Source organism: Leptonychotes weddellii, chromosome 6, assembly GCF_054177405.1.
Source record: "Leptonychotes weddellii isolate Sample4059 chromosome 6, ASM5417740v2, whole genome shotgun sequence".
Lineage (NCBI taxonomy): Eukaryota > Metazoa > Chordata > Mammalia > Carnivora > Phocidae > Leptonychotes > Leptonychotes weddellii.
The window spans coordinates 94,353,611-94,365,163 of record NC_138374.1 but is presented as its reverse complement, the minus strand read 5'-3'; the positions used below and the strand labels follow the sequence as shown (position 1 = coordinate 94,365,163).

The 11,553-nt window shown below is 42.0% G+C and overlaps 1 long non-coding RNA gene across 1 annotated transcript in view; it reads left to right on the top strand.

The window, feature by feature from the left end:
- The first annotated feature begins 647 nt into the window (after positions 1-647).
- The window catches only part of LOC145722291 (uncharacterized), a 14,862-nt gene continuing 3,956 nt past the window's right edge, over positions 648-11,553 (top strand). The window contains exons 1-3 of the long non-coding RNA XR_014146438.1: positions 648-764; positions 4,182-4,446; positions 4,810-4,938. This is a non-coding gene — a long non-coding RNA (uncharacterized LOC145722291). The remainder of the gene's footprint in view (positions 765-4,181; positions 4,447-4,809; positions 4,939-11,553) is intronic.

Here is an 11,553-nt window from a genome sequence, read left to right as displayed (position 1 = left end):
CCTCTGACCCTCCTCCCTCTCACGCTCTCTGTCTCTCATTCTCTCTGTCTCAAATAAATAAATAAAATCTTAAAAAAAAAAAAAAAAGAAAGCCTATTGAAATTTTGTCTGTAATTCCATTAAATTTATGAATTAATTTGGGGGGAGAATTTATACCTTCACAGTGTTAAATAATCTCATCCATGAGCATTGGGTTTTTCTCCACTAATCAGAACTTATATGATTTAATGGGTTTTAAAAACTTCTCTATAAAATTTTTAACATTTCTCTATAAAATTCATGTGTGTTGCTTTTGAAAACACTTACAGTTTTGCTTTTTTTTTTTTTTTTTTAAGATTTTATTTCTTTATTTGGCAGAGACACAGCGAGAGAGGGAACACAAGCAGGGGGAGTGGGAGAGGGAGAAGCAGGCTTCCTGCTGAGCAGAGAGCCGGATGTGGGGCTCGATCCTAGGATCTGGGATCATGACCTGAGCCAAAGACAGACGCTTAACGACTGAGCCACCCAGGTACCCTACAGTTTTGCTTTTTTCCCTTACAATCTTCATGCCTCATTTCATTGGCCAAGACACTGAGAACGCTGTAGAGCCCCTGCAGCAATAGTGAGCACCTTGGTTTTATTCTGGTATTAAAAGGAATGCATTTAAAATGCATTGATTATGATATTGTAATACTGTTGTATGTGACAGATGGGAGCTACACTTGTGGTGAGCACAGCATAATGTATAGAGAAGTTGAATCATCATGTTGTACATCTGAAACAAGGTAATATTTTGTGTCAACTATACTCAAAAGAATTAGAAAAAAAAATGCATTGATTATGTGTGAGGTTTCCTCTGGGTTTTGGGGCAGATCTCCTTTCTCCTTTATCAACTTAAGGGATTTCCTTTTTATTCTTGATTCAAAGGGATGGGAAAATAGACCCTACATCTTGATAGGAGTAGCTGCAAAGTTACATTGCAAAGGTCAAGGACATAGTGACAAGTGGAAAATTGTGATCGTTTCTGCCCATTGTGACCATCTATCTACAACACCCCCACTGGGTAAGTTAGTAGCCGTACTTGGCACAGTAAATTTCTGGGTGGAAAAAAGGTGATGGGATTGGCAGTTGTGGCATCAGAGACTCCTTCATCATGAGAGAACTATCCAGAGCTTAGAGATGGTGTTGATGAAAGCTAACTAATCACAACAGGGACATCATAGGGCCAGAATACTGCAAAATATTTTGTGATGAATTTTTTTTTTTTTCAAAGAGTAGATACCCAGGAAGTAAAACCTTTTATGCTGTGGAATTGGCCAACAATTTGAGCACCAGTCTATCAGCAAATATTTAATAAGTCATTACTGCAGGCAAGGCACTATTATAGTGTCTGGAGAAATACAAAGAAAAAGACAGTTTGCCCTCAAAACACTTTCCATCTGTTAGGAAGGACAACAGTCCCCCAAAGGGGCCAAGTAATACAAAGTGAAACGTAACAGACATCAAAAGAGAGGTCCATAGAGATGGCAATAAAACATTCAGCTTTTCAGAGAGATTAAAAAAAAAAAAACCTTGAATATATCTTCAATATAATGAAAACCAGTGGAGAGGGCAATTCACTTTTCATCACTAGGCCTTCAAAGTATTTAAATGCCAAAAGCAAGGGACATTTATATTTAAATTTTGTCACCAATGGCACCCTACTAAGTGAATGTCCTAGAGGTATGAGAAAATTATTGGGACTTTGAAAAGAGCTTCCCACAATTTGGTTCTTTGAATTAAATGTAAGAGACATGAACAGGTTTCCAAATCTTCTGGACTTGAGTCTCTCCACTGGCAAACCACGAATAACAAAACTAACTCAATGCATGTGTTGACATGAGAATTAGCTAATAGAAACCATTGCAAAGCACTGTGGAAATCTTAAGTGCTGTGCAACTAGGTCAATAATGGATGTTGGCTTTCCTCCAGTTGCTCCTGAATCGAGGGAGGAGTTCGATGACAGTTGAGTGACCATTTAACCTGCTAATCAGGCAACTGGCAGGATGCCTGGTGATAGACAGAAGGAGAAAATTTATGGAAGACAAAGATAGGGGCAGCAAAAAGAGATCAAATATCATGCCTCTCACCCAGGGCACTGCAGGCATTTTGGGCAGGATGAGTCTTTGCATGTGGCTTCTTAGTGTCTTGAGGATACTTGGCATCACTGACTTCTGTGGAAATAAACCCCAGTTTACCTACCTCACTCTGCGCCCCAACTTGTGAATATAGCAACTATCTCAATAAGAAATGCCAACTGACTTCCAAATCCTGTGCCTCTCCTCTGTTGAAAATCGTTGAGACAAGAGAGTTAGAAACTCTCAGGAAAGAATATTGTCGGGGGTTTAGAGGGACCAGAGTTTAAAGATGCAATTAATGGGGAAAGTGAAAAGTCTAATTAGAATGACAACAATAATTCAGTATTTGAGTGGTTTTCGAGTCAGTTCATTTTGCCCAGCTCTGCCAGACTGTTCTTCTTAAAAATTCGCTTGCATCTCATCATGGCTTTGCTCTAAAACCTTCAGTCACTCCCTATTGCTTACAAATACAGACCACATCCCTAAGCCTGACATTTGCCTTCCTTCTAAAACTCATTTCCAACCCCCCATCTTCCATTTTCTCATGTAGACTTTTCTGGTTCCAGTTAGTAGAACCTGACCAAAAAAAAAAGTGAATGATCCAGAATGACCAAGATGGGAAATCTTGAACTCATGTTGGACTATTTTATGATTGAAAATTTTATGAAGAGTTTCAAGTAGGGTCAGCCCCACGGTGTAGTCCTTCATCGCTCTGGTTTTGGGACTTGTTAGCAATAGTGCGGTCAAGTTGCAGCACTTCACTTGCCCACTTTCTCCAGTGTTGTTCTGATCACATTCCCACCATTGGGACCACAGGCATTTATCCTGTACCAATATGACAGTCTTTGCTTCCAGATGGATCTTCCCCTTCCATCTGGTCTTCTTTGTAGAGGTTGTCATTTCCAGGGGACTGGACATCAGTAGTAGATGCTTCAATTGAATACAAGATCTATTGCTACCTAAAAAACTTGTCCATCTGAGGCTTCAGTATCTAGAAATAAGTATTTTCTTTGTTATCCATTTGGTATGATGAAACCTCTATTTAGCATTGTCTGAAATTTGAGAATATCTGTAATGTTGCACAGAAAAAGTATCATATAAATCTAAATACTCTTTTTAAAAGATTTTATTTTTAAGTAATCTCTACACCCAATGTGGGGCATGAAATTACAACCCCGTGATCAAGAGTCGCATACTCCACTGACTGAGCCAGCCAGGCACCCTAATACTCTTAGGATTTCTAACTTACCAATCAAATCTTGACTTTTCATTCATGACAGAAATCTGGGACTCATTCATCGCTGCCTCCTCTCCCTTCTCTTCCTAACGAGTCCCATATCCTGATGATCTCACCTCCTAAATAGTTCTGAAATGTCTTCACTCCTTTCAATCTTACCAATAGGTCTTAGTTCAGATTCTTACCAGCTCTCACTTGGGTTAACAAATAAACACCAAGTGTGTTGACTTTGGCTCTCACACCAACCCTGCAAGGCAATATTAGCCCTGTTTGCTGATAAGGAGGCAGTCTCAGGCAGGTTAAGTGATGCGCTCAACTAATGCCAAGCATTAGTAAGTGTCTGAACTGGGGTTTGAATACAGTTCTACTTAATTCCAAATCCTTTCTTTTTAACCCATACTCACTGCGTTTCCTGTATCATGCCTTCTCTTCTCTTTTCTTTTCTTTCCTTTTTTTTTGGCTAGAACTTCCTTCTGAATCATTGAGGGAGAGCTGTGGTCTATTTAGTGGACGACACAGTGGGAACATTTTTCCAGGATCTGGGGGAGTATCAGAATAAGGAGCATCATGATATGCCACATACAAAAATAGGGTAGAATTCACTTTTAACTCCTAGATGTCTGTCTGCACTAAGAATCACCTCAAATACTGTCTTTTAAAAAAAATTTTATTTATTTGAGAGAGAGAATGAGTTGGGGAGAGGGAGAAGCAGACTTCCCACCAAGCAGGGAGCCCCATGTGGGACTCAATCCCAGGACCCTGGGAATTATGACCTGAGCTGAAGGCAGATGCTTAACCAACTGAGCCACTCAGGCGCCCCTCAAATACTGCTTTTTTTTCTTTCTCAGGTTTTCCACATGCTTGGGAAGTCAGTGTGTAAGCAAGAGCTGAGACTGCAGAGCCCAGAGCACTCCTATGTGGCTAGAAGGAGGATTCAGTGGATTCCCAGCTGGTGGGGGGCTGTGAGGCCCGATGGTGGAGATCCTGCCCGGCAGCTGGTATGGAGACGTCATCCTGAAAGCAAAGGGCACTCACACAGTATTGCTGAATTGGAGAGTGATGAAATCAATATGTGGATTTTGATGGATTTTATGTGGATTATTCCAGATTCAGGTACATGGTGGGTGGGGTCGGGAGAGACTAGGAGACAAGGAGGAGGTCCTGCAGGAATGGAGACAATGGGATATTGGGTGGAAACTGGGCGATGGAGTGGGACAGATGGGAAAAGCATTAAGATGCCACAAAGAGGGAGTAACGGGACTTGCTTTGTTGTGGGGGGTGATGTGCCATGAGATGAGAAGAATAGAGCATCATGAGAGAACTGGGGAGATCAGAAATGGGAACTTATTTGGGGAGGAAAAGAGCTTAATTTAAAACAGCATTTTGGCTTAGGGGGGCATTTCGGGGGGGAGAGGTAATTTAAAAAGGATCCAGTTGGAAGTAATTTCATTGCAGAGATCATCCCTTGCCTTTCAGAGACACCACCATTTGGAGAATGTGAATCTTTTACCCATCTATTCAGGACTCCCGAAGACAGAGATGAGCCTTCTGTTCCCAATGATCACGGGGCCCCCAGATGAAGCCAGCCTCAGGATAATAAACCAGGTAATTATCTCCATCCTTCCTGTGACAATAATGGTGTTGAGGCAGGCAAAAATTCATCAGAGGCGGCTTTGCAAGTCCCCAGGGAGACTCAGGATAAAGGCGCTGATTGTCAGAATCTGCCTCTGCAGCATTACACCAGGGTGGCGTGATGACGGCCGAGGGCCACATGGTGCCCCCAGAGTAAAGCAGTGTGGAGATGAAAACGAGAAAGACACCTACATCCCAGCCCAGCACCCCACCAAGTCTGCGTGGATGGTCTGGATCTGTAATTAGAAACACGGTGCAATAAATATTGAAAGAAACTTCTGTAAACATTCTAGAGGACAATGAAATTAGAAATAATAAGCAGAAGGGCTTTTATTCAAAGCATATCATGCCAGATGGACTCAGTACCTCTTTTCTTTTCTTTTTTTTTTTTTGGATGAAAGTACAAAGTTGGTGGATGAAGGGAAAATGGCACGTTTGATGTCATATGTTTGAAGATTGTTAAAACATTTGAGTCTTCCAAGAAGTCTGATTTGCAGAATTGGCTCAGAATGCCTGGAATAGAAACACATACCTGATAAAAAAAGGTTGGGTAAATGCTGCTAATTGGGCAATAGAAAGAGCTGGAACACTGGGCTGGCAGGACAGCCTCAGGAGGGGTCTTCCAAGCACCACACAGCTTTGGAGCCTGAAGGTACCTTCGAGATCATTGGTCCCAACCCTCTCATTTAAGCATAAGAAAACCCAGTGGAAAGGAGACAATGACTTCGCACCACCGGGACTAGAACAAGGGTTAGGTGGTGATTAGCTCTGCAGTGTGGGTGAGAGGTCTCCTCCCTACCTGGCATCTCTCTTATCTAGGGAAGGGGATAAGTCAAGTACAATTCTTTTTTTTTTTAATTCAAATATAATTATATGAATATAATTATATATTTAATTCAAATAATTATAATACAGTGTTGTATTAGTTTCCAGTCAGGTACCATTCTGAAATAATTGGACCCTGGACAAATAAAGCTTGAGATGCAGATGGTGTCCCCCAAAGAGGGTGGGGCATCAGACAAAGTGGAGATGGTGGTTGAGAAACCATCTGGAAGCTTCACTACAGACCATGTTCCCGAGCCCATGCGGTTTTCAAACCACCTGCAAAGGTAGTAACTCATCATTGCAGTGAAGCAAAAAGTGCCCATTTTGCAGGCGAGACAATGGCAGGACTGGAGGAGATTCAGTGATGTGCCTAACTAGGGTCGGACAGCAAGCATGCAGCACAGCTAGGACGAAAGCCGATGACCCCTGATTCTAGTCACACGGCTCTCACCCAAATTTGGTCTTCCGGAAATTCTGAAGGAGGCCCAGCCTGCCTTCCTGCCCTGGTCTTCCTCCAGAAGGCTCCTCTCTTCTTCTGCTTTCCCAGCTCCTGTTGCTGCCCTGAGGAGTTCCCCCAATGCCCTGGAATTCCTAACTTCATAGTATTCTCCGGAACTTCTCCTATTCCCTCCCCGTGCCTCAGCAAACGTTTCGGTCTCCTTCCCCACTCCTGCCAAGCTCTGTGTTCAGCCCTAAAAGCATACAATTTGTATAAACTGAATTCCCACCATTGCATTTACAGATCATAGTCTCACCTTCAGGAAATCATTTTACCTTTGAGCCTGTTTCCTCAGTTAAAAAATGATACACCACAATGATGCCTAGCTTGTGACTCACGGCGCGTTGACTTACAGTGAGGACCGCGTGTGAACCCAGCCAGTCAATGCCATTGACGAGTAAACACTCAGTATGCGCTTAGTAGGAGGATTTTAAGTTGGGAACTTTCCTCAAGGCCTCTCTCAATAGCTCTTCCTTCCTTCCTTTCTTTTTCTTTTTCTTTTTTTTGAATCTAATAAGGTGGTAACTCCAAAAATCAGATTTCTCCCCTTCCCTAGGGTTTACTGTTTTTGTTTCTGCTGAATTTTTGTTTGATTGTGGTCGGTGGCCTCTGCTGAGGACCAGCCTGAGCTGTGAATGTAGGATATTCTCGGGTGTTTTCTGATCCTGTGCACATGCAGTGACTTTCTGATTTTCCCCCATATACACACTTGCTTTTGAATATCTTAGTCTTTGATGTCTGGCTCTAAAAATTGGAAAAAGAAAAATAAAAGGGGAGAGAGAAGTGTGCCAGCCCTTTAAATCCCCTGGAAGTCACTTCCGCTGGAGGGGAGAGGCTTGCAACAGTGGAGGGGGTACAAAAACAATGGCCACCCACCATTTTGTCTGCACCTCTGAGATTAAAAGTAGCCTTCAGCGAGCAGAGCACTGATACGCAACATCTGAAGGACAGGGTCATTTTTGCCCACCCTGGCTCCTGCAAGCTGTGTACAAGCTGTTCCAGGAACACTGCCCAGCCACCTGCCATGGGAATAGCTCTTCCTTTCTTTTCTTTTTTTTTTAAAGATTTTATTTATTTATTTGAGAGAGAGAGAATGAGAGAGAGCACATGAGAGGGGGGAGAGTCAGAGGGAGAAGCAGACTCCCTGCCGAGCAGGGAGCCCGATGCGGGACTCGATCCCGGGACTCCAGGATCATGACCTGAGCCGAAGGCAGTCGCTTAACCAACTGAGCCACCCAGGCGCCCTAGCTCTTCCTTTCTTATGCAGAGGAATCTATTGCCCCCAACTCCTATCTGAACACCCCTACTCTACCCGTTAAACAGAGAACCTTCTGGCTATCAGGATCTAGTCTTCTGGGTGGTGGCAGGTTGAAGTGGGAAAGTGGGAGGTAGAATGTTAATAAACGATTTTGTTACTTTCACACATAAATTTCTCCCTGTCAGGGTACGGAAGAGTTTTTGCAACAGGAAGCTTTTTTTTTTTTGGGAAGAGGAGTCATGAAATGTAGGTGGTGGGGGGGGGGGCTGGAAATGGAAGCCTGTCCGCATTTCCCTCTATAGCTGAAAAATAGTTCCCTGGTCTTCACTAGTCCAGGTTTTCTGCTCTGGGTGACCCATGAGGCAACGCTGTTAAATAAAACTCAAACGTTTTTTTTTTGCATTAAGCCTCCATGCATCCTGATTAGGAAACACCCCATTTGCCATCTGCTAGGGACTGAATATTTGGTCCTCCCACTATTCATATGATGAAATCCTAACCCCCAAGTTGGTGTTAGGAAATGGGGTGTTTAGGAGGTGATTGGGTCGTGAGAGTAGAGCCCTCATCAATGGCATTAGTGCCCTTAAAAAAAGAGAGCCCAGAGAGATCCCTCATTCCTTCTACCACGTGAGGACACAGAGGAAAATACGGCTGTCTATGAACCAGAAAGTGGGTCCTTGTTAGATACTCAATCTGTTAGTGCCTTGATCTTGGACTTCTCAGCCTCCAGAAGCATGAGAGAGGGAATGTCTTGTTTATAAGCCAGCCAGCCTATGGTATTTTCTTAGAGCAGCCTGAGTGGACTAAGGTACCATCTGACATCGTATTATTCTTTCTTTTGCTTACCTTCCACAGAGGGGGCACGAAAGCTAAAGAAATTCCCTTTCCTTTCACCTGAAATAGGAGCCGTTGGAAAGAGCAGTGTCTGGGAATTACTAGACCTATATTTTTGTCCCATTTGTGTCCCATGGGAGCCTCAGGCAAGTGTCTCAACCTCTCTGCTGCAGCTGGTCCTGGGTCAGTAGAATTTAGTACACTATGACCTCCCCCAGGGTAGGAAATAACAGCTTGTTTATCTTTATAGTGCTTGACATAACAGGAACAAATTTAGTTAACATTTCGGGATCATACCTTTATGTGTTGCTGGAACACATCTTTATACACGCACATCCGTCACCAACAAATTTCACTGAATGGAGTGACCAATATAATCTTACATTATGTAACCTAATCATTATAAGAACTCTACAATGAAAATACTATTATCATCACTATTTTGCAGGTTAGAAAACTGAAGCACCCTGAAGCTAATGTAACATTGTGTGTGTCAACACTACTTCAATAAAAACAAATCCCTGAGGCACTGAGATATTAAGCAAAGTCAGGATTTGAACTCAGGTCTAATTGCCTCTGTTCTTCTACTCTATATTCAGGATCTAAGCTCCTATTTAATAACAACACTTCACAATTGCAAAGGGTTTTTGACTTTTTAACGGTAACAGCCAAGAGGCTTCTTTGCTCAAAGATAGAGTAAGAAAGAGCCACAGATTCTTTTTTTTTTTTTTTAAGATTTATTTATTTTTTTTAGAGAGAGAGCGCTTGAGGGGAGGGAGGGGCAGAGAGAGAGAGAGAGAGAGAATCTCAAGCAGACTCCCCGCTGAGTGTGGAGCCCAATGAGGGGCTCCATCTCATGACCCTGAGACCATGACTTGAGCCGAAACCAAGAGTCAGACGCTTAACCAACTGAGCCACTCAAGCGCCCCTCACATTCTTTTTTTTTTTATTAAATTTTTATTTTAATTCCAGTATAGTTAACACACAGTGTTAGTTTCAGGTGTACAATATAGTGATTCAACAATTTTATACATTACTCAGTGCTCATCACGAAAGTGCACTCCTTAATCCCCATCACCCATTTAACCCATCCACCCACCACCCTCCCCTTTGGTGACCATCAGTTTGTTCTCTGGAGTTAAGAGTCTGTTTCTTGGTTTGCTTCTCTTTCTTATTTTTCCCCATGCTCATTTGTTTTGTTTCTCAAATTCTACATATGAATGAAACTATATGGTATTTGTCTTTCTCTGACTGGCTTATTTCACTTAGCATTATACTCTCTAGCTCCATCCATGTTGTTGCAAATGGCAAGATTTCATTTTTTTGATGGCTGAGTAATATTCCATTGTGTGTCTGTGTGTATATATATATATATATATATATACACCACATCTTCTTTATTCATTCATCTGTCGATGGACATCTGGGCTCTTTCCATAGTTTGGCTATTGTGGACATTGCTGCTATAAACATTGGGGTGCAGGTGGCACTTCAGATCACTACATCTGTATCTTTGGGGTAAATACCCAGTAATGCAATTACTGAGTCATTGGGTAGCTCTATTTTCAACCTTTTGAGGAACCTCCATACTGTTTTCCAGAGTGGCTGCACCAGCTTGCATTCCCCACCAACAGCATAAGAGGGTTCCCCTTTCTCGGCATCCTCGCCAACATCTGTCATTTCCTGACTTGTTGATTTTAGCCATTCTGACAGGTGGGAGGTTCTATCTCATTTTAGTTTTGATTTGTATTTCCCTGATGATGAGTGATGATGAGCATTTTTTTCATGTGATTATTGGCCATTTGAATGTCTTCTTTGGAGAAATGTCTGTTCATGTCTTCTGCCCATTTCTTGACTGGATAATTTGTTCTTTGGGTGTTGAGTTTGATAAGTTCTTTAGAGATTTTGGATACTAGCCCTTTATCTGATATGTCATTTGCAAATATCTTCTCCCATTCTGTCGGTTGTCTTTTGGTTTTATCTACTGTTTCCTTTGCCGTGCAAAAGCTTTTTATCTTGATGAAGTCCAAATATTTCATTTTTGCCTTTGTTTCCCTTGCCTTTGGAGATGTGTCTAGCAAGAAGTTGCTGCGGCCGAGGTCACAGAGATTGCTATGTGTTCTTCTCTAGGATTTTGATGGATTCCTCTCTCACATTTAGGTCTTTCATCCATTTTGAATTTATTTTTGTGTATGGTGTAAAAGAGTGGTCCAGTTTCATTCTTCTGCATGTCATTGTCCAGTTTTCCCAACACCATTTGTTGAAGAGACTGTCTTTTTTCCACTGAATCTTCTTTCCTGCTTTGTCAAAGATTAGTTGGCCATAGAGTTAAGGGTCCATTTCTGGGTTCTCTATTCTGTTCCACTGATCTATGTATCTGTTTTTGTGCCAGTACCATACTGTCTTGATGATTATAGCTTTGTAATATAGCTTGAGGGCCTTTTTTCTTTTTTAAATCCACTTTGTCATCCTATGTCTTTTGATTGGAGCACTTAGTCCATTTACATTTAAAGTAATTTTTGATAGATATGCACTTATTGCCATTTTGTTACTTGTTTTGTGGTTATTTCTAGAGTTTTCCTCTGATCCTTTCTTCTCTTGCTCTCTTTCATGGTTTGCTGGTTTTCTTTAGTGATCTACTTGGATTCGCTTCTCCTTATCCTTTGCATATGTATTACTGGCTTTTCATTTATGGCTATCATTAGGTTTGTACATAACATCTTTTTTTTTTTTTTTTTTAAAGATTTTATTTATTTATTTGAGAGAGAGAGACACAGCGAGAGAGGGAACACAAGCAGGGGTAGTGGGAGAGGGAGAAGCAGGCTTCCCGCCGAGCAGGGAGCCCGATGCGGGGCTCGATCCCAGGACCCCGGGATCATGACCTGAGCTGAAGGCAGACGCTTAACGACTGAGCCACCCAGGCGCCCCGCTGTACATAACATCTTCTGCACATAGTAGTCTATATTAAGTTGATGGTCACTTAAGTTTGAACCCATTCTTTAAGGAGCCACAGATTCTTTTTTTAAAATTTTTTATTGTTATGTTAATCACTATACATTACATCATTAGTTTTAGATGTAGTGTTCCATCATTCATTGTTTGTGCATAACACCCAGTGCTCCATGCAGAACGTGCCCTCTTCAATACCCATCACCAAGCTAACCCATCCCCC